The 23,926-nt window shown below is 43.5% G+C and overlaps 2 protein-coding genes across 2 annotated transcripts in view; both read left to right on the top strand.

Annotated features, from left to right (window-relative positions):
- Positions 1 to 23,794, top strand: part of LOC133279421 (granule associated Rac and RHOG effector protein 1-like) — a 340,966-nt gene extending 317,172 nt beyond the window's left edge. The window contains exon 15 of the transcript XR_009746884.1: positions 23,634 to 23,794. The gene's annotated coding sequence lies outside the window, so the exon portion shown is untranslated. The remainder of the gene's footprint in view (positions 1 to 23,633) is intronic.
- The window catches only part of LOC133279422 (transcription initiation factor TFIID subunit 4-like), a 243,767-nt gene that overhangs the window by 189,435 nt on the left and 30,406 nt on the right, over positions 1 to 23,926 (top strand). The gene's annotated exons all lie outside the window — the stretch shown is intronic.

The following is a 23,926-nucleotide window of genomic DNA, read 5'->3' as shown; positions in this document are numbered from 1 at the left end:
GTCCACGGCCACGTCCGTCCCGCCCTGCTGCTGGAGCTCACCCGTGTTACAAGCCATTGCCATAAAGCACAGTGAGACAAGAACCTTAGCCCAAGCCCCACACTTGATAAACACTAACACAGCAAATACCGGCTCTAAGTAAATTACAACGGTCTTAAGCTGTGAGATCAACAAGAACAACTCTGAGAGCCAATAAATCAGCATTGTGACAAGTGACTATTAATCCGGTCAGATCTTTTGTTATCTCAACCCTTCGTGCCCCACGTTGGGCGCCAAAAAGAACTGTCGTGGTTTAAACCCAGTCAGGTAATTCGTTCGCTCACTTCCCCCCCTTTCTTGCCCTCCCCCTGCTCCCAGAGGGACAGAGAGGAGAATCGAAAAGAATGTAACTCCCACGGGTTGAGATAAGAACAGTTTAGTAACTAAGGTATAACACAAATCACTACTGCTACCACCAATGATAATAATGATAAAGGAAATAACAAAGGAAGAGAATACAACACCTCAGCACCAGCCGACCGATAACTTGCCCCCCTCAGCCCGACCAAGCACCGACCGATACCTCCTCCAACCCTGCAGTCTCCCAGCCCTTCCTGCTAACTCCCAGTTACATCCTGGGCATGACGTGCTGTGGTATGGAATACCTCTTTGGTCAGTTTGGGTCAGGTGTCCTGTCTCTGCCTCCTCCTGGCTTCCCCTCCTCCCTGGCAGAGCATGAGGCTCACAAAGTCCTTGGCCAAACCAAAACATTACTATCAGCTCTGTTCCCAGGCCGAAAGTCAAAACACTGCACTGCACCAGCTACCAAAAAGGGGAAAAATGACTGCTACTGCTGAACCCAGGACACAAAGGTATATTTTTATCTACAGCATTCAACTGGTACATCTGAAGAATTCTGGTTTGTACTGAATTTCTGAAACATTTTTCCTCTAGAAGAACAAAACAAACCCAAACCAATAGCAACTCATTAATAGCTTTTCTCCTCTCTCTGCTCTCTTGCTCTCAAGACTTATGTCTGGTTAGAATGAGCATTGCATAAAACAGACAAATCATGCTGTGTCAGATTAATCCTCCTTAAGTGGCTTATACTCCAGTTGCATAGAAAGACACCATAACATGGAGTTGTTCAGAATTGGCACCCGACTAAAGATTGCATATCAAAGAAAATGCTTTACCTACCTATTCTGTAGTCTAATCTTTAGTGTGAATCGTTCTTCTAGATCTGGTAATGGAACACTTCTGGCTGGCTGTGCAATGTCATCTTGACATTTGAAATACAGATAAATGAGAAGCATGTCATGTTAACAGAACACTACAATAGTCATACTTTGTCTCAATTGATGGGGGAATTGCAGCATACAGAGTAATTCATGTTGACAGTAAGAACTTGCAGATAGGCAGCCTTAAATGGTGAAATCATTATATAAATTTATTTAACTGGTTGAATGGCTGTAGCAGATTGGTTGAGCCAGCCAAAGCAGAGAGACGTTGACAGAGATATTGTGCCTACTGCAATTATTAAGATTAATTTGTGGCTGGCTTATATACCTTTGGAATACATATATTTTTATCATTCAATACCTATACTAATATTAAACTGTCATGGTTTAAACCCAGTTAATAATAATTGATAAAATATTAAGTACATCTTTTAACTTCTGTTGTTCAGACATATGAAGGTATTCTTTTTAAGGTTAAATTTTGGGGAAAACCACTGAAAAGAAGGCAACCATATAATTGAAAATAAACCCATTGAATTTTTATTTATATTTCCTTCTCCTTAGAAAAATGTGTTAACCATTTACTGAGTAATATAGTTTCACAACTTGTTTTAATTAATTCACAAAATTATTTCCAACTGATTCTTACTCTGTGTTTCTAAATATCTTATCCATGACAAAAATCAGAGTTTTGTCTACAGAAATTGGATAGATAATTTACAGGAGGAGCTGCCTTAAATACTTTAAACAATAATATTTAATAAAGAGCCTCTTTTTAAGTTTTATTTCCTCTTTGGGGGAGATGTGATGCTCCAGGGCAGCCTTGGTTGTAGCGATCATGAGATGGTAGATTTTGAGATCACCAAGACAGTGAGAAGAGCGTGCAGCAAGCTCACTGCCCTGGACTTCAAGAGAGCAAACTTTGGCCTCTTCAGGAACCTACAAAGTAACATTCCATGGGATATAGCCCTAGAGGGCAGGGGGGCCCATGACTGCTGGTTGATATTCAAGGATCACCTGCTACAAGCTCAGGAGTGCTGCATCCCAACTAGGAGGAAGTGCAGCAGGAGGGCAAGGAAACCTCCTTGGATGGAAAAAGAGCTGCTGAGGAAGCTTAGAGGGGAAAAAGAGACTTATAAAAGGTGGAAGCAAGGACAGGCAACCTGGGAAGAACACAGGAATGTTGTCTGGGAAGCTAGGGACCAGGTTAGGAAAGCTAAGGCCCAGTTAGAATTAAACTTGGCTAGGGGTATTAAGGATAACAGGAAGGGATTCTATAGGTACATAGAAAATTAAAGACAGACTAGGGACAGCGTGGGCCCTCTCCAGAAGCTATCAGGAGAACTGGCTACCCTGGATTTGGAGAAGGCTGAGGTTCTTAATGACTTCTTTGCTTCAGTCTTCACTGGCAAATGCTCTGACCACAACACCCAGGTCTTGGAAGGCAGATGCAGGGACTGTGAGAATGAAAACCTTAGGCCCACTGTAGGAGAGGATCCGGTATGAGACCATCTTAAGAACCTGAACATGCACAAGTCCATGGGACCTGATGAAATCCATCCACGGGTCCTGAAGGAGCTGGCAAATGAAGTTGCTAAGCCACTGTCGATCATATTTGAAAAATCATGGCATTCAGGTGAAGTTCCCGATGACTGGAAAGAGGGTAATATAACCCTCATTTTCAAGAAGGGGAAAATGGATAACCCAGGGAACTACAGACCAGTCAGTCTGTCGTGGTTTAAGGCCAGACGGTAACTCAGAAACATGCAGCCACACGCTCGCTCCCCCCCTTCCTCCCCCCGATCCCGGAGGGATGGGGAGGAGAATTGACAGAATGTAACTCCCACGGGTTGAGATAAGAACAGTCCAGTAACTAAGGTATAACACAAACCCACTACTGCTACCACCAATAATAATAATGAAAAAGGAAATAACAAGGGAAGAGAATACAACTGCTCACCACACACCGACCAATATCCATCCTGACCTGACCCTAGCAGCGATCTCCCTTCTGGGTAACTGCCCCCAGTTTATATATTGGGCATGACATGCTGTGGTATGGAATGCCCTTTTGGCTATTTTGGGTCAGATATCCCTTTTCTGCTTCCTCCTGACTTCCCCTCCTCCCTGGCAGAGCATGAGACTCAGAAAGTCCTTGGACAGTGTAAACATTACTTAGCAACGACTAAAAACATCGGTGTTATCAGCGTTGTTATCAGGCTAAAAGTCAAAACCACAGCACTGCAGCAGCTACTAAGAAGGAGAAAAATGAATGCTACTGTTGAAAGAAGGACAGTATCCACCCCTTATTCCATACCATTCACGTCATACACAGAGTCCACATTTTTCAGCATACCATCAATCTTGTCTCATATTTACATATATCCATATACTTACACACACACACAGAGAGATATAATTCCTTAGTGCATGTCCCAATCCCTATAAAGTCGATGAGTTCATCCAGTCCATGATGTCGTGATCCATATCTTGTAATAGTCTTTCAGAGCAGGAGAGATGGTGCGCAGTGTTGGATTTTTCCCTGCTGATGATACTGTGGAACTCTTCTGTACATGCTGAGCGTGTCTGGTTTCTTCAAAGTTTATTCTTTGTTGAGATGAAGATTGGAGGGAAGTCAAGGCCATTTACTGGTGACCTGAAGAAATCTACAAAAATGCTACGTAGCAAGCAACAGAATATAATTGAGTTCATTGGCTGTTTTTCCCTAAAATCAAACCCCCTTGAGGTACACATCAGGCTTCCTTTTCTTCCCGCATTACCCACCAAGTATATCCAGGTCCCTGAGCAAAAGCAATCCCACGAGTGGGTTTGCCTTTACCTGAAGCAGGAATAACCCAGACTGTCTTCCCCAGCAAATTCCTTATGTGCACCACAGGAACTTTATCCCCTTCTACAGTATGTAAAAGTTCTGACTGGGCTGGGTCAGTCCTGTTGGCAGATCCTCTGGTGTTGACCAACCAGGTGGCCTTTGGTAAGTGTGTATCCCAATGCTTGAAAGTTCCCACACCCATTGCTCTCAGTGTAGTTTTTAACAGCCCATTGTACCATTCGACTTTCCCAGAGGCTGGTGAATGGTAGGGGATGTGATATACCCACTCACTGCCATGCTCTTTGGCCCAAGTGTCTCTGAGGTTGTTCTGGAAATGAGTCCCACTGTCTGACTCAATTTTCTTTAGGGTGCCTTGTCAGCACAAAATCTGTTTCCCAAGGCCCAGGACAGTGTTCCGCTCAGTGGCGTGGGGCACAGCGTACATTTCCAGCCATTCGGTGGTTGCTTTCGCCATGGTAAGCACATGGCGCTTACCTTGGTGAGTTGGTGAGAGTGTGATATAAACATTCTGACAGGCCTTCCCATATTTGATCTTAAGACATCGTCCTCCATGCCAAAGAGGCTTTAACCATTTGGCTTGCTTAATTGCAGCGCATGTTTCACAGTTGTGAATAACCTGGGCAATAGTGTCCATTGTTAAGTCTACCCCTCGATCACAAGCCCTTCTGCATGTTGCATCTCTGCCCTGATGGCCTGAAGTATCATGGGCCCACCGGGACAAAAACAATTCACCCTTATGTTGCCAATGTAAACCCATCTGAGCCACTTCAGTCTTAGCACTTGTTGGTTGTTCTGGTGTTCCTCAGTGGCCTGACTCTTGGGTACATGAGCATCTACATGGTGTACCTTCACCACCAGGTTCTGCACCTGGGCAGCGATATCACCCCCAGAGGGCATTTGCCAACATCAGTTGGCAAACTGATCAAACTATAGTTGGCAAACTATCATCAGTCAGTAGAGAGATAAAGTACTGGCCTCTTTTCTCATTCAGCAATGTCCAAAGCCAACTGGATGGCTTTCACCTCAGCAAAGGAACTCGATTCACCCTCTCCTTCAGCAGTTTCTGCATCTTGTCATCTGGGGCTCCATACAGCTGCCTTCCATCTCCGATGCTTTCCCACAGCACGGCAGGGCCCATCAGCAAACAAGGCATGTTGCTTTTCACTTTCTGACAGTTCTTCATATGGTGGGGAATCTTCAGGGCACATAATGTCCTCCTCTGGTGACATTCCAAAATCCTTGCCCTCTAGCCAGTCCATGATGACTTCTAGAATTCCTGGATGACTGGGATTTCCTATTTGAGCTCATTGTGTAATAAGTGTCACCCACTTACTCCATGTAGCATCAGTTGCATGATGTGTAGAGGAGATCCTGCCTTTGAACATCCAGCCCAGCATGGGCAACCAGGGTGCCAGGAGGAGTTTGTGCTTCAGTGCCAATCACTTCTGAAGCAGCTCGAACCCCTTCATAGCTTGAACACCCTTGGATCCTCTGCATCTGTGATTCCAAAAGCAGAGGGGTTGACCACCACTTATTGAGTGGTGTCCTTCAGGGATCTATGTTGGGACTGGTCTTGTTCACCACCTTTGTCGGTGACATGGACAGTGGTATTGAGTGTGCCCTCAGCAAGTTTGCCGATGACACTAAGATGTGTGTTTATGTTGATACGCTGGAGGGAAGGAATGCCATCCAGATGGACTTTGACATGCTTGTGAGGTGGGCTGATGCCAACCTTATGAAGTTCAACCATGCCAAGTGCAAGGTCCTACACCTGGGTCGGAGCAATCCCAGGCACAGCTACAGTTTAGGCAGAGAAGAGATTCAGAGCAGTCATGTGGAGAAGGAATTGGTGGTGTTGGTTGATAAAAAACTGAACATGAGCCAGCAGTGTGCGCTGGAAGCCCAGAAAGCCAACTATACCTTGGGCTACATCAAAAGGAGCGTGACCAGCAGGTCAGTGAAGGTGATCTTGCCCCTCTGCTCTTGTGAGACCTTACTTGGAGTATTGTGTACATTTCTGGTGTCCTCAGCTTAGAAAGTACATGGAGCTGTTGGAACAAGTCCAGAGGAGGGCCACAAGGATGATCAGGGGAGTGGAGCACCTCCCATATGAAGACAGGCTGAGAAAGTTGGGGCTGTTCAGCCTGGAGAAGGGAAGGTTGCATGGAGATCTCATAGCAGCCTTCCAGGGTCTGAAGGTGGTCTATAAGGATGCTGGGGAGGGACTCTTCATTAGGGACTGTAGTGATAGGACAAGGGGTAACAGGTTAAAACTTAAACAGGGGAAGTTTAGATTGGATATAAGGAGAAAGTTCTTTACTGTGAGGGTGGTGAGGCACTGGAATGGGTTGCCCAAGGAAGTTGTGAATGCTCCATCCCTGGCGGTGTTCAAGGCTAGGTTGGGCAGAGACTTAGGTGACATGGCTTAGTGTGAGGTGTCCCTGCCCATGGCAGGGGGGTTGGAACTAGGTGATCTTTAGGTCCTTTCCAACCCTAACTATTCTATGATTCTATAATATTTTTCTTTGCAAACTGGTACTATAGTTTTCCTAGTTACAGTTTAAAAGTGTAATATCTTTTGATGTAAAGTGTAAATTCTTTTAGCTGCGGCATTATTTTACATAGTTGAAAGAGTAATGTGGTTACCTGGGTCTACCAGTCTAATAATGTAGTGGAATCCCTAGCTGAAGAACAAGAGGGATGATATTTTGTCACTGCATTTTGTTTGCAGGTAGAGCCAGATCCTTTTGCCTAAGTGCGACTGCATAACGATCTTCCTGCCATTTTTGTTCATAGAGGACAGTGCTGATTTCAAATAAGAGAGGGAAGCCTATTGGTCTGGCAATACTTTTTCATTTTATGGCAATATGTTGTATTACTTTTTTTCTCCCAACTACCTAATTCCACAGTGTCGTGGTTCAAACCCAGCCAGACAGCTTGTTCACTCACTCCCCCCCCCCCTTCTTGGCCTCCCCCTACTCCCAGAGGAACGGAGAGGAAAATCGAAAAGAATACAACTCTCACGGGTTGAGATAAGAACTGTTTAGTAACTAAGGTATAACACAAATCACTACTGCTACCACCAATAATAATAATGATAAAAGAAATAACAAGGGAAGAGAATACAACACCTCACCACCAGCCGACTGATAAATCGCCCCCCCCCCCCCAACCCAACCAAGCACTGACCGATATCTCCTCCAACCCTGCAGACTCCCTGCCCTTCCCAGTTACATCCTGGGCATGACGTGCTGTGGTATGGAATACCTCTTTGGCTAGCTTGGGTCAGGTGTCCTTTCTCTGCTTCCTCCCGGCTTCCCCTCCTCCCTGGCAGAGCATGAGGCTCACAAAGTCCTTGGCCAAACCAAAACATCATTGTTATCAGCTCTGTTCCCAAGTCGAAAGTCAAAACACAGCGCTGCTCTCATGGCCTTGCTGTATCTTTCAGGATTATTCAGAGTTTACGTACCAATTATCCATTCTCCTGTGAGAACACTGTCTCCACATCTCCCCCTTTTTGTTTTATATATGTTTTGGGTGACCCTACTTGAGCAGGGAATTTGGGCTAGATTATATCTCCAACATATGGCAACTACAGGCTGCTGGGCCTGCCCCTTTTTTCTGCTGTATGGCTCTCTGGTAACAGGGGAGGCCATCCTTCACATCAAGGTCTGGCATGGCATGTGTCCCCACCGCTCCACGCCTGCTGGGTTGCAGCCAACAGCAGAGCTAAAGGTTCTTCTTGGTAGCAAACACAGAGGCCAACCCAGTCTTGCCCTTGACTGTGGTAGCAGGCATTTTGTCAGCCTCAGTCCTTGCACCTTGTTGTCAATGCAGAGTTTCACCTGCTTCATCCAGTAACAAGTCGCTACTACAGCAAGGCACACACAAATTTACATTAGCAGAGTAACTATTACAGGGTGCAGCAGCATGTTGAAGATGCTGATGGCAGCGAGGGACTAGCCAAAGAAATTTCTTACCAGTGGAATTCTCCCACCCTCTTAATTTGTTCCATCACCTGCTTTATAAGACTACCATTGTATTAGAATCTTTCCAACTTTTGCCTTAGCATTTTCTAGCAGCTACTGCAAATTTCCATACTCTAACATCTGTTTTACAAGTGACAAATCTATACAAGGTGTAGTTTCTTATTAGCTACTGGCTAGTAAATACAGGTGGTTTTATACACAAAATCACAGCCTCTAATAATAGCTACTTTACAAGCACACATATTCAGGATGTTACTTTTCAGTTGCTCCCAAGTGATGTTTTGCAATCATTGGTTTTTCTCTTCCTCTATCTCATTCTGCTTGGGGTATTCACGATCAGCTCCTGTAGCTGAGGCATCAGGTTCCTCCATTCGTCTGTCCAGCTCATGGCAAGGCTTGACAAACTTTGCAGGCAGTCGCCATGGACCTGTAGGCAGGAGGACACAAATGTAGCCCCTCCTCCAGGTTATCAGTTCTTGAGAAGCAGACAGGTTAAACTGCACATTGTTAACAGTGGAGGAGTTTGCTGCATCATTGCCTCTTCTTTTTTTTTTTTTTCTGTCACCCTGATGCTGCTTATGTGACGGCTCATAAAGCCTGTGGTTGCACTACCCCTCTCGCTTTTTTAGTTAGCAGTTCTTATTTCAACTGATCTATCTATTCCTCCAAGTCTTGGATTCACCCCCAGGTTACCTTAAACATACTAAGCAAGGCTCCTACCATGCACTCACTGTGTTTCGGGTGCTCTTTAGGCTTTGTCTGTGGTGTCTCTACAAACTGCCTCAATACCTCAATAGATTGAGAGGTTGGGTTTTGTTTTGTTTGTTTTTTTTGTTGGTTTGTTTGTTGTGTTTGTTTGTTTGTTTGTTTGTTTTTCTCTTCACTCCTTGGCTCTGGCTCCATCCTGGCCGTTCCACCAGTGGAGCACCGGGAGCTGAATCGGAGGTCAGGTTTTTTTGGTTTTTTTTTTTGGGTTTTTTTTGGTTGGTGTTTTTTTGTTTGGTTTTTTTTTTTTTCCAAGAAGTCGCTCACTCTGCTTTGCACAGCTACAAACGCTGGCCTGCTCGGCAGCAGCTATAAAAGCCTGTCTGCTCAGCAGCAGCTACAGCTGCCTGCCTGCTTCAGCAGCAACCATAAATACCTGCCTGCAACCGCACTTTTTCATTAACCCTCTCTTGCCCGAAATGTTAAACTGCTACCGGTTAAAAAACTTTTACATGAACTCAACAACAAAAAATGCACAGAACACCGTCTGCCCTCAACACACACACACACACACACACATATGGGATCCCACAAGCACACTCCACACAACTACAATATTTGAAGCACAAAATCCAGACAATCATTACTCCCACTACAGTCCCACGTACAGAACGTGGCACAAGAACCCTGTGGAGACTAACAGGAAACCAGCTCCGAGAAGCATCATTGCAGTGTGAGGTGGCAGGCTCATCCTTAGAGGGCATCCCCGCAGAGGCTCTGCCTCCCCCACATCGTATGAGTCTTGGGCTTTTATACTGACCAAAATGCACACTCATTCCGACACAGGTGGCCAGCCTATGTTGAAAGAAGTGGCCAGCAATAGCTTTAAAGGTCTCCAAAGGTCGACAGAAATGTGGACATACTTATATTTACCAACTTCTAGTAAATGAGTATCACAGAGAGACTGTATCAAATGAGTTGTATAAGGGATCTTTGATTAACCCGTGCCAACAGTGTGCAGGATTTGTGCCCCCTGATACCTCTCCCACCCCCTCCCCTGGTTGCCTTCTTTAAGGAAGGAGTTTTACAGAGGATAAGGTGGTGGCACCGATGGAGATGTCTCAATCTGAGTCTCGAGGGCTTCAAGCTTTTTCATCAATTGTTGCAGCTGAGCGTCTCCAAGGCCAGTAAGTAGTTGCTGATGAGCCGAGCAGACTGACCTGGGAGACGAACAGTCAGAGTCTGGAAGCAGAGGATATAAATCTGGCTCGGATTCAGGGGACTCGGAGTCTGATCCTGGGTCGAACTCAGGGTCTCCGTTGTTCGCAGCTATGTCTTTCTTGTCAGGTGTCTCTCGTTCGGTATGTGGCCATCTGCAGACCTGGCTCTTGCTTTCATCGGCTCGGGGATTTGATCGTTTTGGCACCGTTCCAGGTACCACAGGAGGTGCAAAAGTCATAGCCGCAGCACTATGATGGGGGTTAGGGGAGACAGCCCCTTCTGGAGCTGTGGCGGCAAATACAGAAGCTACCGCCGCCCTTTCCAATTTCATCTCTTTCAAAGTCTCTAACACCAATCTCCAAAGTGTAGAGTGTTTCTGTGCATCTTTGGTCCCTTTACTAACCTCACGATCACAGGACCACTTTAACAGCCTCTGTAAGGCAGCATTATTATATTGCAGTCCTCTCTTAGAGAGAATGTGTTGGAGGAGCTTCACCACCTCCTGTTCCTCTTTGGATAGCAAGTGCCCCATCTCCTCCCCGGCCGCTCACCTGATCAGGGCGAGATTCCCGAAGTTTTGCAGACGTATGACTTCTCAGCGCTGGGGCAGTGCTGAATTTCGGCCGGCTCTTGGCCCCCTCCTTTTTGTCGGACCTTCAAACTCGTCTTCGTCGAGTTACCAATCGGAGTGTCCTTGTTCGGGCACCACTTGTTGATGTGGGAGTCACGGACAACGCAGAGACGATCAATGTGATCAAGAGATTGCCAAATTTATTACAAAGCCTTAACTCCTTATGTATTATTTCTTACATGCAGTTACAGTGATTTGGCATATTATGATTGGATACATATCTTGAAGACCCTTAGTGACTAACATATAATTGGTTAAGCACAGGTGTGAGAACTTGACCTTGAAAGCTTGCCAACACTCCACAGTTCTCATTAACTCAGTGAATTCCAGCTTCTTCTTATCTTGCTTGCTTAAGCTTCCTTGGGCCTCTCATGGCCTTGCTGTATCTTTCAGGATTATTCAGAGTTTATGTACTAATTATGCATTCTCCCATGAGAACACTGTCTCCACATACCTCCTATATCTTCTCTCCTGGGCAACAGAGTGTCTTCTGTTAATAGCTGAGATGTGGATTGGTACACATTGGGAGCTGGATAGATAGTCTTTCAATTGTTTGACCTCCTGGGATAGTTTTTCCACAGATGAAGTGGTGGAAGGGGTGGGATTGTCTTCAAACTCTCAGAACTGATGACTCATTTCATCCACTCTTGGTGGTGCTGCCTCACTTCAGCTCATTGATGCCAATGAGAGGGCATATGATGATGGCACACTCCATTAAAGTTTCCGCCACGAGTTGTGCACGTTTGACTTCATCTGTATCCATGATTGCGTTCCCGGCATCCGGCCTGTGATAGATCATCTCTAGAATGGCTGATCCCCTCAGAGACTGGATGCCTCTCTTTATTGTGGTCCACTTGGCTGAGTGACACGTAACATTATCCTTGTAGGGATACCTTTCCTTCACAGCTGCCAAGAGCTGCCTCCAAAGGCTGAGGGACCATTTCTCTTTTGCAATCGCTCTGTCAATTCCTCCTTCCCTAGCAAGTGATGCCAGCTGCTTGGCTTCCCTACCTTCTAGTTTGTGACCGTCAGCCCCTTTGTCCCAGCATTGGAGCAACCAGATGACAATGTGGTGCCCTGGAAGATGGCTGAAATCTGTTCGTATATTCTGCAGATCCGCTGAGGTCCAAGTTCAGGAAGTTACCTCTTCTTCTCTCTTCCTCTGATTCCTGTAGTACTAACTCTTGTTCAGATGCTGCCCCCTGTAGCAAGTGCATTGGTTCTTCATTTTTCTTCACTGTACAGGTTGCTTTGTGCCTCTCATTTTCTTTTCCCCTTGCTTACAGGGGCAACTGATATTGTCACAGATTGGTCCTTTGGTTTAGCTGCAGTGGCTATCACTGTGGTTGGAGTGGCTGTCGTGTCTGTCACTAGTGTTGGAATGGCTGTAGTGTCTGTTGTCAGGGTTGGTGTAGCTGCTATGTTTGGGGGTTGAGTAGCTGTGTTGCCTGTTGCTTTGCCATCAGATCCCAAGACATTTTTTTCCTGCTCCTTACAGAGCATGTCTCTGTAGGCCTTGGCCAAGCCCCAGCATGTTGCTGTAATTTGTCCCTCTCTGGCATTGCCGGGACAACAGCACACCTCATTTAAGTGTTTTACTAGGTTTTCTATATTTTGAACTTTTTCAGGGGTAAGGTTCCAAAGTACTGGAGGGGCCCACTGGCCTAGATACTTGCCCATACTGTCCAGCCTTGGGGAAATTCTCATGGTGGTCTTCTTAGATCATTGTTTAACCTTAGACAAGACCCAAGCCCGACCCTGCTTGACTTTCGAGATCAGATGAAATAGGGCATTCTCAGGGTGGTATGGCTGTGGGTAAAGCACATACAGTATTTGTGGTAATATGCTGATTCCTAGCAAAAGCTGCAGGCAGGTTTCAAAGGTATTTAAAGGCCATCCAAAACCTTTAGGATTCTCAAATGCTGCTGTAGGGGTAGCTTGGTAGGGGAGCAGAGGGTGTGAGGCCATGTCCCCTTCATAGGTTGACTGATGAGGAAAAATAAAGATGTGTATTTGCTACAAATTCCCATTATATGCCTTCCAAAGCATAGAGTTGATGACCATGTTGAGAAGGCATACCAGACCAGTTTCATGATCAATGAGTCTATTGTATTACAAGTCATTACCATAAAGTACAGTGAAACAAGAGCCTTAGCCCAGGCCTTCCAGCCAATAAACACTAAAACAGCAAATACTGCAAATACTGGCTGTAAGTAAGTTATGACATGCTGAAACTCTGAGATCAAGTGCAACAACTCTGAGAGCCAATAAATCAGCATTGTGATGAGTGACTATTAATCCACAACAATGAATGCTTATCACAAATACAATTAGACACACTCTGGTCAGACCTGTCGTTATCTCAGCCCTTTGTGCCCAATGTTAGGTGCCACAAAGAATTGTCGTGGTTTAAGCTCAGCTGGTAGCCCAGAACCACGCAGCCTCTTGCTCACTCCCCCCCTTCTTCCTCCCCCTGCTCTTGGAAGGATGGGGAGGAGAATCGAAAGAATGTAAACCCCACAGGCTGAGATAAGAACAGTCCAATAACTAAGGTATAGTGCAAAACCACTAGTACTACCACCAATGCTAATAAGGGAAATAACAAGGGGAGAGAATATAAAACTAACAGGGTAAAAAAAAAATCAATAACCACAAGTTATGCACGATACAGTTGCTCACCACTGGCTGACCAATACCCAGCCTGACAAGAGCAGTGATCTGGGCCAGGTTTTAGGAATTGCTTTATTTGATTAGCTGATTTTTTAAATGCTATTTATTTATATTACTGGGGGAGATGGTATTTTAGCAGTGACTGTTTCCTAGGGCACAGTGCAAGCAACTACACTAGTTGCCATCCGTATGACTTCTTATCAGATGTCACCACCATGAAGCTTTGATGGTGGAACAGTTCGTGCAAGTGCATTCACTTTAGACAAAATCAGCTGGATTATTCTAAATAATGTCAATAGGTGATATGGGTTCGATGGGCTGATATTGCCTGGAATGAATTAGGGAGCACTCATACAAGCTAGTGTGCTTGCAGATCTTCAGGGTAATAAATTCAGCAGGGGGCAGTGAGGACCAGCTTGGGGGCATAAAGCCTTTGATCAGCACAGCTGGATCCAAAGCTAACTAACATCTGTCTATAGTCTTAGACTTGACACTTTTGTTAATACTGTGAGCTTTATTTGCATTTGTTAGATTATTTTGGTAACAGTATTTTCCTGTCTCTAGTGTTCCATTTCTTTCCATAATCCCCTTTCACAGCACAATCTGTATTGGCAATTCAGGAGAAATAGAACAATTATAATCATATAACCCTTTAACAATTTTTAACTTTCCTATACTTTTCTAGCAATGGTTATATGTGTAAGTCTTAGTAAAGAGCAGATGTGAAATTAAAATACAGGAATTTTAGAAAGAAGCTGTTTAGTTGTGCTGCAATTGCCATCAAAGAGTGTGTATATGTACTCAGTCTTTCTCACAGCTGATGAGGGAGAGTCCATGTGCCCATATACTCAGGGTATTTCAGGTTCCTACAGTCATGAGGCTTGTCTGTGCCTTGAGGAAGTGAATGGCTGATGGGAGAACAGAAGATTTGAATTTACAGTCCAATGCACGCTTGACCATAACTGAGTTGATTATAAAAATCTTTATAATAATTTAATGTCAATTTGAGGAACACAGGGAGGAGAAGCTTAGATTAAAAAAGGGTGTTGTGGAGCAGCAGTCTTGGTATCTATTCAGCTTCCCTGAATACACTTAATCACATCTTCTCTATATGTTTCAGAGAAAAAAAATCCTGTAAACATTTGCTGATTTTTGGCATGGAATAATAAAGCAGACAAGTGTCATATGAATGATTGTGACACTTGTACAAATATCTGTGAGCTGAAACAGGACAGGCAAATTATGTTTTGACCCATTAACTATACCTGTCTTAGAAAAAAAATGCCAATCTATCTAAATACTTCAAGCAATCACTTCAGACTTAAAAATTCTGCAGAATCATACCTTCAAGGATTAATAATTTGTCTGCATATTAAAAGCATGTTAAGATGAATCGTTCCATCCTCAGTTTGCTGAAAAAATACAGCTTTGTGTGGATGACGGGAAGGAAAATCTAGCTGAGTGGTTTGATTCCTTTTCATACAGATACAGACCACCTTTTTGCCATTCCTACTGTTTATCCATTTAACTGCAGTACTGTGGAATAGATAATGCTGAATAAAGGCTTTGGATATGTCATTCTTTGGTGTTAACAACTTCTCAAATTTCCTTTCAACTTCTCATAGTGTTGTGTTGTTTCTGGGATGATAGTAAGAAGTTTTCTAGGACATAGTAAATTTGTTATCTCTCCATAAATGAACATGGGATAGCCTGGTTGTGGGGCTCAGATGTGATGCTGCAAATACTTAATTTTATGACTTATTACTCATGTTGGAAAATTTTTAATTTGAAAGACTTTTTAAAAAAAAAAAAATATTGTAAATTCTGCCATGTCTCAAAATAATTCAAATTTATCGTTATTTCCTGTTTAGTGTAGGTGTTTATGTAGTTACATTACTGTGTTGGAGTCTGATGCCATATGAATTTTTCCACCCAAATCCCAGTAGTCTTATTCTAGAAGGATCGTTCTATACTTGTGTGTTGCTGTAACTCAAGATCCCCATCTTTTGCCTTTGTTTTCTGTCTTCTTCCTTACATGTTCCTTACCTGAGCTTTCCTTACCTGTTCTCCTTTTTCTTCAAGTAAGGAAAAAAAAAATAAATCAAGGCAAATTTTTTTAATGCTGGAGTTGAGACCTCACTAAGAAGCATTTTCTGAAAGATGTGTTAATTTTAATTAATTCTCCATTGCTTGTTTTTTATTATATGGTTGATAATATGAAAATACAGCTCAAGAATTTAGGACAAAGGATAAAAGTTTTAAGTATTCATGTACTCCTAAATTGAGCATTCTAATGGGTCCTCAAAGTGTAGCCTTTTATTAATGAGAGTATTTTGGAAGAAATACTGTCTGTAGCAGGTAATAAACAGGCTGAATGTACATTTGTATAGACCTCTTTAATATGAACGAGGAAATGATATTTGATCTGCTTAGGGAGGAGATAAAAAGCCCATCTAAGTAAAAAGGCATAATAGGAGTAAAAAAGTGAGGCACAGTTTTAGAATGAAATGAGAGTGAAGACTTGGCAGATTAGGTTTGCCTTAAGTCTATGATAGTTAAAATAACCCTGTTTAAAATTTTGAGACTAATTTACATATTCCTTTACTATTATTCAGATTAATACTAAAACAGCAGAAGTCATCCAAGGAATTTATGCATTAATTTTCTTCCCTTTCAGTACTCTGCAGATTTGTTTAAAAATATTTTTCTAGCACCTTGAATTTTGTTATTTTTTGGTTTGACAAGTATAAACTTTTCTTTCTGAATGTCTATTAATGCTGCTGAGAAATAAAGATGCTTTTACAAAATGCTTTCAAGCACAAAAGGAGATGGTTTTCAAGAGATTATTTTACATATTTACATATTTTACCTTAAGCATTTTGTAGTCACTGCCTACTGGTGAATGTATCAGATTTTTACACACACTTTAAAAATGAACCAGTTTTGCTTCTAAGCCATTGCAAAGGAAGGAAATGAACTCTTAACGTTTCTCACTTCATTTTCACATCCTCACATTTCCTTATTTCACATGGTTGAAAACAAAATGCCTCTAGCATTATTTTTCCTTTCCGAGGAGCAAAGTGAATGTGACTTTTCTAAGGGGGTAACAGGATGCCTCTGAGGCCTGTGGGTGTTACTGGACTGATGCCTGCTTTCAGCTTAACTGAAAGGCTTGTCATAGTTTTCATCTCCTAAGAAATTAGCTCTAGGTGCTGGCCAGAAGCAGAAGGCAGCATTATGAGTCCCACGCTGGTTATTTCCCACTGACATCAAATCCTGAGTTTTTTTTAATTCATCCTACACAAAGGCAACCCTTCATTTTGGTGCCAGTTTGAAATTAGACTGCAACAAAGACCTTTTAAAGATGTCTACTTGTTAAGATAACCCCCGTTGAAACTTGAAGGTAGCCATTGCACATGGTGTTAATAAGACCTTACTGATGCTTTAGCAGATTTTGTAAAGGTGACTGGAAGTCGTGGCCAGTGCCTTGACCTGTGCTGCCAACAGGAATGAATCTAATAGCCCACTGAGCCTTCCTTGCCTTGTATCTCCCTAAATCCTGGTTCCAGAAGCAAACAAAAGGTCTTTATAAAGTTCTAGTGGGAAGATTAGTTACAAACTAGTAATAGAAGACTTGCACAAAAGGGGGCTCACTTGGCCACCAACAAAAGTTAATACTCGGCTCCAAGTGTGAATTAAAAGCATACCTTCTAATGCTTTAACACTGGCTGGTAACGGGAAGAACTAGGAAAATGGAGTATTAACAGCAACTGTTAATATAAACAAGTAAAGCGAAGTGATTAAATATATGCTACCCTCAAGTGTTACTACATCTGAAGTGAAAACTGGATCAGTAGAAAATGGGAAACATAGAATAGATCTGCGTAACAGACAGGAGATTTTTGGCTATTGGTCCTCAATTAAGATTACTTGCCTAATTATTCCTGCCTTTTCACCTTAGGGTTTTGCATTATAAGCCTGTATGAATTTACCATGTGCAAAATTGTCTTTCATTACTAGTAATAAATAGGTATGAAGTTGGAGATGATATCTCTTTATAGTCAAAATAGGTGTGAGTAAGCAAAGAGAAGACACTATATATCTATGAATTTCTTTTTCGTACCCATTACCCTTAGCAATTGTTTTTCTACATTTAAATTATGAAAAATGCTATCATCATACTGTATTTCTGTTAAAATGATACCTACATCATTTTTTAAATGTAAAATTTTACTATGCTAAATTTTTCAGGGCTTTTAAATTTTGCAGTGCTTAAAGGCAGCTACAACTGCATAGAGTATAACTTTGATTGCTGAGACAAATTTGATTATGATTTTAACTATACGTAATATATGAAAATTTCAGCTGTTTAACCAGCATCAGTAGCATGTTTTCCTTTAAAAACTGTAGTAGGTCCTATAGAATGAGCACTTTTCAGCTGTTACAGTACTCTACCTTTGACTACAGTTATTTCAGTTCTATTCATCAAAAATAGAAACTATGCATTAAACACTTCATTATTTAATTGTGCACTACACCATCTGCTGCCATAATGGACACAACTCTTCCTTGTTTTAAGAAATATACTGTGAAATCTGTTTGAATGTGTAGATTTTGAAAATGTGCAATATACAGATGTGCAAGAATTACTCTTTTAACCCTTAGCATTCTTAAAGATTTCAAGAGCAGCTTTACAGCATTTCACAAATTGAAGGATTATCATAGAATCATAGAACAGTTAGGGTTGGAAAGGACCTTAAGATCATCTCGTTCCAACTCCCCTGCCATAGGCAGGGACACCATGCACTAAACCATGTCATCCAAGACTCCATCCAACCTGGCCTTGAACACTGCCAGGGATGGAGCATTCACAACTTCCTTGGGCAACCCATTCCAGTGCCTCACCACCCTCACAGTAAAGAACTTCTTCCTTATGTCTAACCTAAATTTCCCCTGTTTAACAAAATACTGGCATAAGAAAAATGCTGTTTATATCTTGTATTTCCCTTTTGGCTTTTAAAATAGTGGGATTACTTGCTTTATTAGTTTAAGGAAGTAGTAGAAAAATTGTCTCTCATTTTGTTATCATTTGTCTTCTTTAATACATTTCACCTAGTTTACAAGTATGGATCAGAAACTCACAAGGAAAACTGATGCCCTTTCCTGCAATTAAATGAACAGGAATCACGTGGAAAACAATCTGAGCCTTGTATGAAAATGGGAGTCATTAAAATTAGCCCTAAGTTCTGGACTGCACCCAATATCACTAGTACTGCACTCACTGCAGATGTGGAGGCTGGCTCCCAGGCAAACTGAGCTGTGTTGTATAGCTACAATTAAAATCAACTCCTCTGCCAAAAAATAAAAGGGAGGAGAATATCAAAGACAGATTGAAACTTGTAGTTAGTAATAAGAGTGGTCTCCTCTTGAACCAAGCCCTGCAGCGATTCATGGCTCCCTCGTTAATGAGAAATTTTGACCTCTGGTTTGTAAATTAAATTTGTAATCCCAGCTAATGAAGTAAATCAATCCCAACTTCAGTCTGTTGTTCCCATTTTTCTTTCCACAGTGTGTCTGGGAGTTAGTATCCAGGTCTACAAATATGATTTAGGGAAAAAAAAATATTCTGCTTCTATGTAACTTCTCCTGTTTTGCAGATTCACTTAAACATATATAAAGCAGACAGATTATTTTAACTTGTCTGTGGGCTTGTAAAATGTCCCATTAGTTTGGGTGGTTTAGAGACATTTAAATAATAGGCCTGAGTTAACATTTTAAAAGGAAATCTGTATTTGTAATTATCAAAAAATATTAATCTCAAACAGATTTATGCTTTAGATATGTAGATCTGTTTGAAATTATTTGAGGAGCCTTAATTTAGTTCTTGCTATGTATTTAAGGGGATACTGATGAGAGTTTTGTGTCAGAAAAATGGTCTCCCACTTCCATCTCAATTCTGAGAGAAAAAAGATTTTCTAGCAATAAAATGAATGCAAATCTAAGATGCTAATTCTAACAATGGGTGGATCATCCTTTGAAATCCATATTTCTGTGTCTGGTAAGCCACTGAGTGACAATAAACCCAGGCCAAAAGCCCTGGTAAAGCCTCTGAGCTGATTCCATGTCATACCATGTTATTAAAGAATCTGTAAAAGATCAGCAAATGGTATAAAAGGAGGTGAAGTCTTTGTGGCAAAAACAAGGAGATGCCAGGTTCATAGTGATCCCTTAAAAGAAAACATAACCAGCTAGAGAGAGAAAAAAAAACATGCTTGCTTGTAGCTGCTTCGCTTTCCTTCGGCATTAGTAACTGGTATCACTGTGAACCCTTCTAAATGATACAAGCCCTCTTTTGTTCTAATATGTTCCTGTCCAAAGAAAGTTTTTACATTATTTTATTGCTATTTAGTGCTGCAGACACTGTGTTACAGGGGCAGAAGATTCCTAATACAGCATGATTTTCTAAATTAAGGGGTTCACAAGCCCCCTCTCTAACTGCAGACAACTTGCTGCATCTTCGCATGCATCTCTGCTCTCCCTGGCAGCTGTGGCACAGAACAGAGCAGAGTTGTGGTTGTCAAACTTTTGGCTCTTGATACTAGGTTTTTGTAGCCATATTCCTGCAATTTGCTCAACAGACCTTACAGCATGCTACTATCTTTTGTAGGCATCACACACTTATATTTCTGTCATGAATAGGAAACAAATGACCAAGTGCTGCTGTATTTTATACAATTTTATTATAGAAAAGTTTTTTACATGGCTGAAGTAGGAGTCTCTAGGAATTGACACAGTTCAGAAGTTGTTGTTAATGCAATGACCCCGGAGGTGCTGTATTTTTATTACCTGTGGGACTGAGACTGGTCTGTTCTTTCCAGAAGTAGAAGCCATATTATTTTTATGCCTTTAAAAGAAAGGAAACTCCTGACATGTGGAGACAGTGTTCTCACAGGAGAATGGATAATTGGTACATAAACTCTGAATAATCCTGAAAGATACAGCAAGGCCATGAGAGGCCCGAAGAAGCTTAAGCAAGCAAGATAAGAAGAAGCTGGAATTCACTGAGTTAATGAGAACTGTGGACTGTTGGCAAGCTTTCGAGGTCAAGTTCTCACACCTGTGCTTAACCAATTATATGTTAGTCACTAAGGGTCTTCAAGACATGTATCCAATCATAATATGCCAAATCACTGTAACTGCATGTAAGAAATAGTATATCAGGAGTTAAGGCTTTGTAATAAATTTGGCAACCGCTTGATCACATTGATCGTCTCTGCGTTGTCCGTGACTCCCGCGTCAACACTGACTGGTTTTGATTACTTGCTGTCAGAAAGATGATGGTAATTTCCTCAGGGCAGGCAATTGTCAGAAGGCTGTTGGTGCACCCAGAAGGGATGCATTCCCCTGGGGTGGGGACACAGGCTCCTGCCAGCTTAAGTGAATGACCTGTGATTTCAGGTGACACTTGGTCCTTGTCCACTGCTCTCTTAACTGATGGAGACTGGGGAGCACTAAGGATGGTGAAATTCAACCAGATTTGGAGAAGAGGTGTCTTTGTAACTAACCAAAGGCTGTTCTGAAGCTCAGGCTTGCAGGGATGTACCCTGAGTAGTTTCTTTCAGCCTTCCTGAGAAAAGTAAAGCACCTGAATTGATGGGTCTGGAAAAAGAGGTTGATGAACAGTAGCTTTTGCACAGGACCTGCAAGCTGTGGAGGGTGAGATGCAAGAGACCCTCCCAAGGACAGGGAGGAAGAACTTGTCCTGGGTTCAGCTGTAACAGTTATTTTTCCCCTTCCCAGTAGCTGGTGCAGTGCTGTGTTTCGGCTTTAGTCTGAGAACAATGCTGATAACACACCAGTGATCATTACATATGATCTTCAAAGTATAGATGAAGGGTTAGATTAAACTGTATGCTATTTTTGTTGGTGAGAATACTGTAAAATCATTAACTTCAGCTGTATTATTCTTTGGAGATGCTCACAGTCTTCATAATGATTTGAAACTGTCTGCTTTAGACTGCTGCAAATCATTAATACATTATAAGCAAGAGTTTATGTCCTGGGTTCAGCAGTAGCAGTCATTTTTCTCCCTCTTGGTAGTTGGTGCAGCACTGTGTTTTGACTTTCGACTTGGGAACAGAGCTGATAACAATGATGTTTTGGTTTGGCCAAGGACTTTGTGAGCCTCATGCTCTGCCAGGGAGGAGGGGAAGCCAGGAGGAAGCAGAGACAGGACACCTGACCCAAACTGACCAAAGAGGTATTCCATACCACAGCACGTCATGCCCAGGATGTAACTGGGAAGGGCAGGGAGTCTGAAGGGTTGGAGGAGGTATCGGTCAGTGCTTGGTTGGGTTGGGGGGAGGGGGGCGAGTTATCAGTCGGCTGGTGGTGAGGTGTTGTATTCTCTTCCCTTGTTATTTCTTTTATGTCCTGGGTTCAGCAGTAGCAGTCATGTTTCTCCTCCTTGGTAGCTGGTGCAGTGCAGTGTTTTGACTTTCGGCTCGGGAACAGAGCTGATAGAGATGTTTTGGTTTGGCCAAGGACTTTGTGAGCCTCATGCTCTGCCAGGGAGGAGGGGAAGCTGGGAGGAAGCAGAGACAGGACACCTGACCCAAACTGACCAAAGAGCTATTCCATACCACAGCACGTCATGCCCAGGATGTAACTGAGAGTTAGCCGGAAGGGCTGGGAGACTGCAGGGTTGGAGGAGGTATCGGTCAGAGCTTGGTCGGGCTGGGGGGGGGGCGAGTTATCGGTCGGCTGGTGGTGAGATGATGTATTCTGTTCCCTTGTTATTTCCTTTATCATTATTATTATTGGTGGTAGCAGTAGTGATTTGTGTTATACCTTAGTTACTAAACAGTTCTTATCTCAACCCGTGAGAGTTGCATTCTTTTTGATTCTCCTCTCCGTCCCTCTGGGAGTAGGGGGAGGGCAAGAAGGGGGGGGGAGTGAGTGAACGAATTACCTGACTGGGTTTAAACCACGACAGTAATTTGGTGCCCAACGTGGGGCACGAGGGGTTGAGATAACAACAGATCTGACCAGATTAACAGTCACTCGTCACAATGCTGATTTACTGGCTCTCAGAGTTGTTTCTTTTCACCTCACACTTTCAGAATGTCGTACATTACTTAGACGCAGTATTTGCTGTGTTAGTGTTTATCAGGTGTGGGGCTTGGGTTAAGGTTCTTGTCTCACTGAACTTTATGGCAATGATTTGTAATACGGGCGGGCTCCAGCAGCAGGGCGGGACGGACGTGGCCGTGGACTTGTACCTGGCCGTCCCTCTGCTCTTCACCGTCCTGGCCCTCGTCCTCGCCTCCGTCTTCGTGAGGCTGCTGGGAGCCGAGGGGGAGCCGCCCCGGGAGCCGCCGGCTGTTGAAGCGGCCCGGGAGAGAGGCCCCGGGGACCAAGCGGCGGCGGGAGCGGGGCCGGAGGCCGCGAGGGGACGGCTGGCGGTGGAGGGGGTCGGGGAGGTCGAGGAGCCGAAGGAGGCGGCTGCCGATCAGCGGGAGAAGGCGGCGGAGGAGCCGAGCCTCGTGGAGGAGCCGAGCCCCGCGGCGGCCGAGAGCATTCCCTGGAAGCCGCCCCCCGAGCCCCAGGAGGATGCAGGAGACCAGGCAGCATTTCCCAGCAAGGCAGAGGAGGAAGAGCTGGACTCAGAAAAAGAGAAGCTGGTGGTGGGAGAGCCGGCAAGCACAGCAGCTACAACAGCCCCAGTGACAAGTACAGCAGCATCGTTTGAGAGTTTTGAAGGTTTTGAATGAATGGCCTTTGGGTATCCTTGGGACCTGCCTGCTGATTGTGATGGGGATCAGAATATTGGCACACATACAGACTGTGTTTTACCCACGACCATTTTGTCTGATCTCAAAAGTTCAGCAGAGTCGGGTTTGGGTCTTGTCTGGAGTTAGACGATGATATAGGGGGACCAGGAGATTTTCCCCAAAGCTGGACAGTCATGAGTGGCAGGGTGTGTGGGACAGTATGGGCAAGTATCTAGTCCACTGGGCCCCTCCAGTGCTTTGGAAGCATCGGAGATGGAAGGCAGCTCTATGGAGTCCCCATCAACAAGCTGCAGAAACTGCTGGAGGGGACAGTGAATTATTTTGAGCTGGGTGGGCCCATGACATTCAGGCCATCAGGGCAGAAATGCAACATAGAGATAGACTCATGATCAAGGGGTGGACTTAGCAATGGATGCTATTGCCCAGATTATTCACGAGTGTGAACACTGGACACAGCCTCTCCTGCTCTGAAAGATTGTTACAAGAGATGGAGCCTGCCATCATGGACCAGATAGACTCAGCAGCTTTATAGGGACTGGTCCATGCACTAAGATAAGAGTGATGGTATATTGAAAATGTGGGATCTGAGCATGACGTGAATGGTATGGAATAAGGGGTGGATAATGTCCTGGGTTCAGCAGTAGCAGTCATGTTTCTCCTTCTTGGTAGTTGGTGCAGCGCTGTGTTTTTGTCTTTCGACTTGGGAACAGAGCTGATAACAATGATGTTTTGGTTTGGCCAAGGACTTTGTGAGCCTCATGCTCTGCCAGGGAGGAGGGGAAGCCGGGAGGAAGCACAGACAGGACACCTGACCCAAGCTAGCTAAAGAGGTATTCCATACCACA

This window comes from Pezoporus flaviventris, unplaced genomic scaffold (genome assembly GCF_033815535.1).
Source record: "Pezoporus flaviventris isolate CSIRO_AGI_PZ_B2104156 unplaced genomic scaffold, CSIRO_AGI_Pfla_v1 ptg000077l, whole genome shotgun sequence".
Taxonomy (NCBI): Eukaryota; Metazoa; Chordata; class Aves; order Psittaciformes; family Psittacidae; genus Pezoporus; species Pezoporus flaviventris.
The sequence above is the reverse complement of the archived record's forward strand: the minus strand, read 5'-3'. Positions and strand labels throughout refer to the sequence as shown.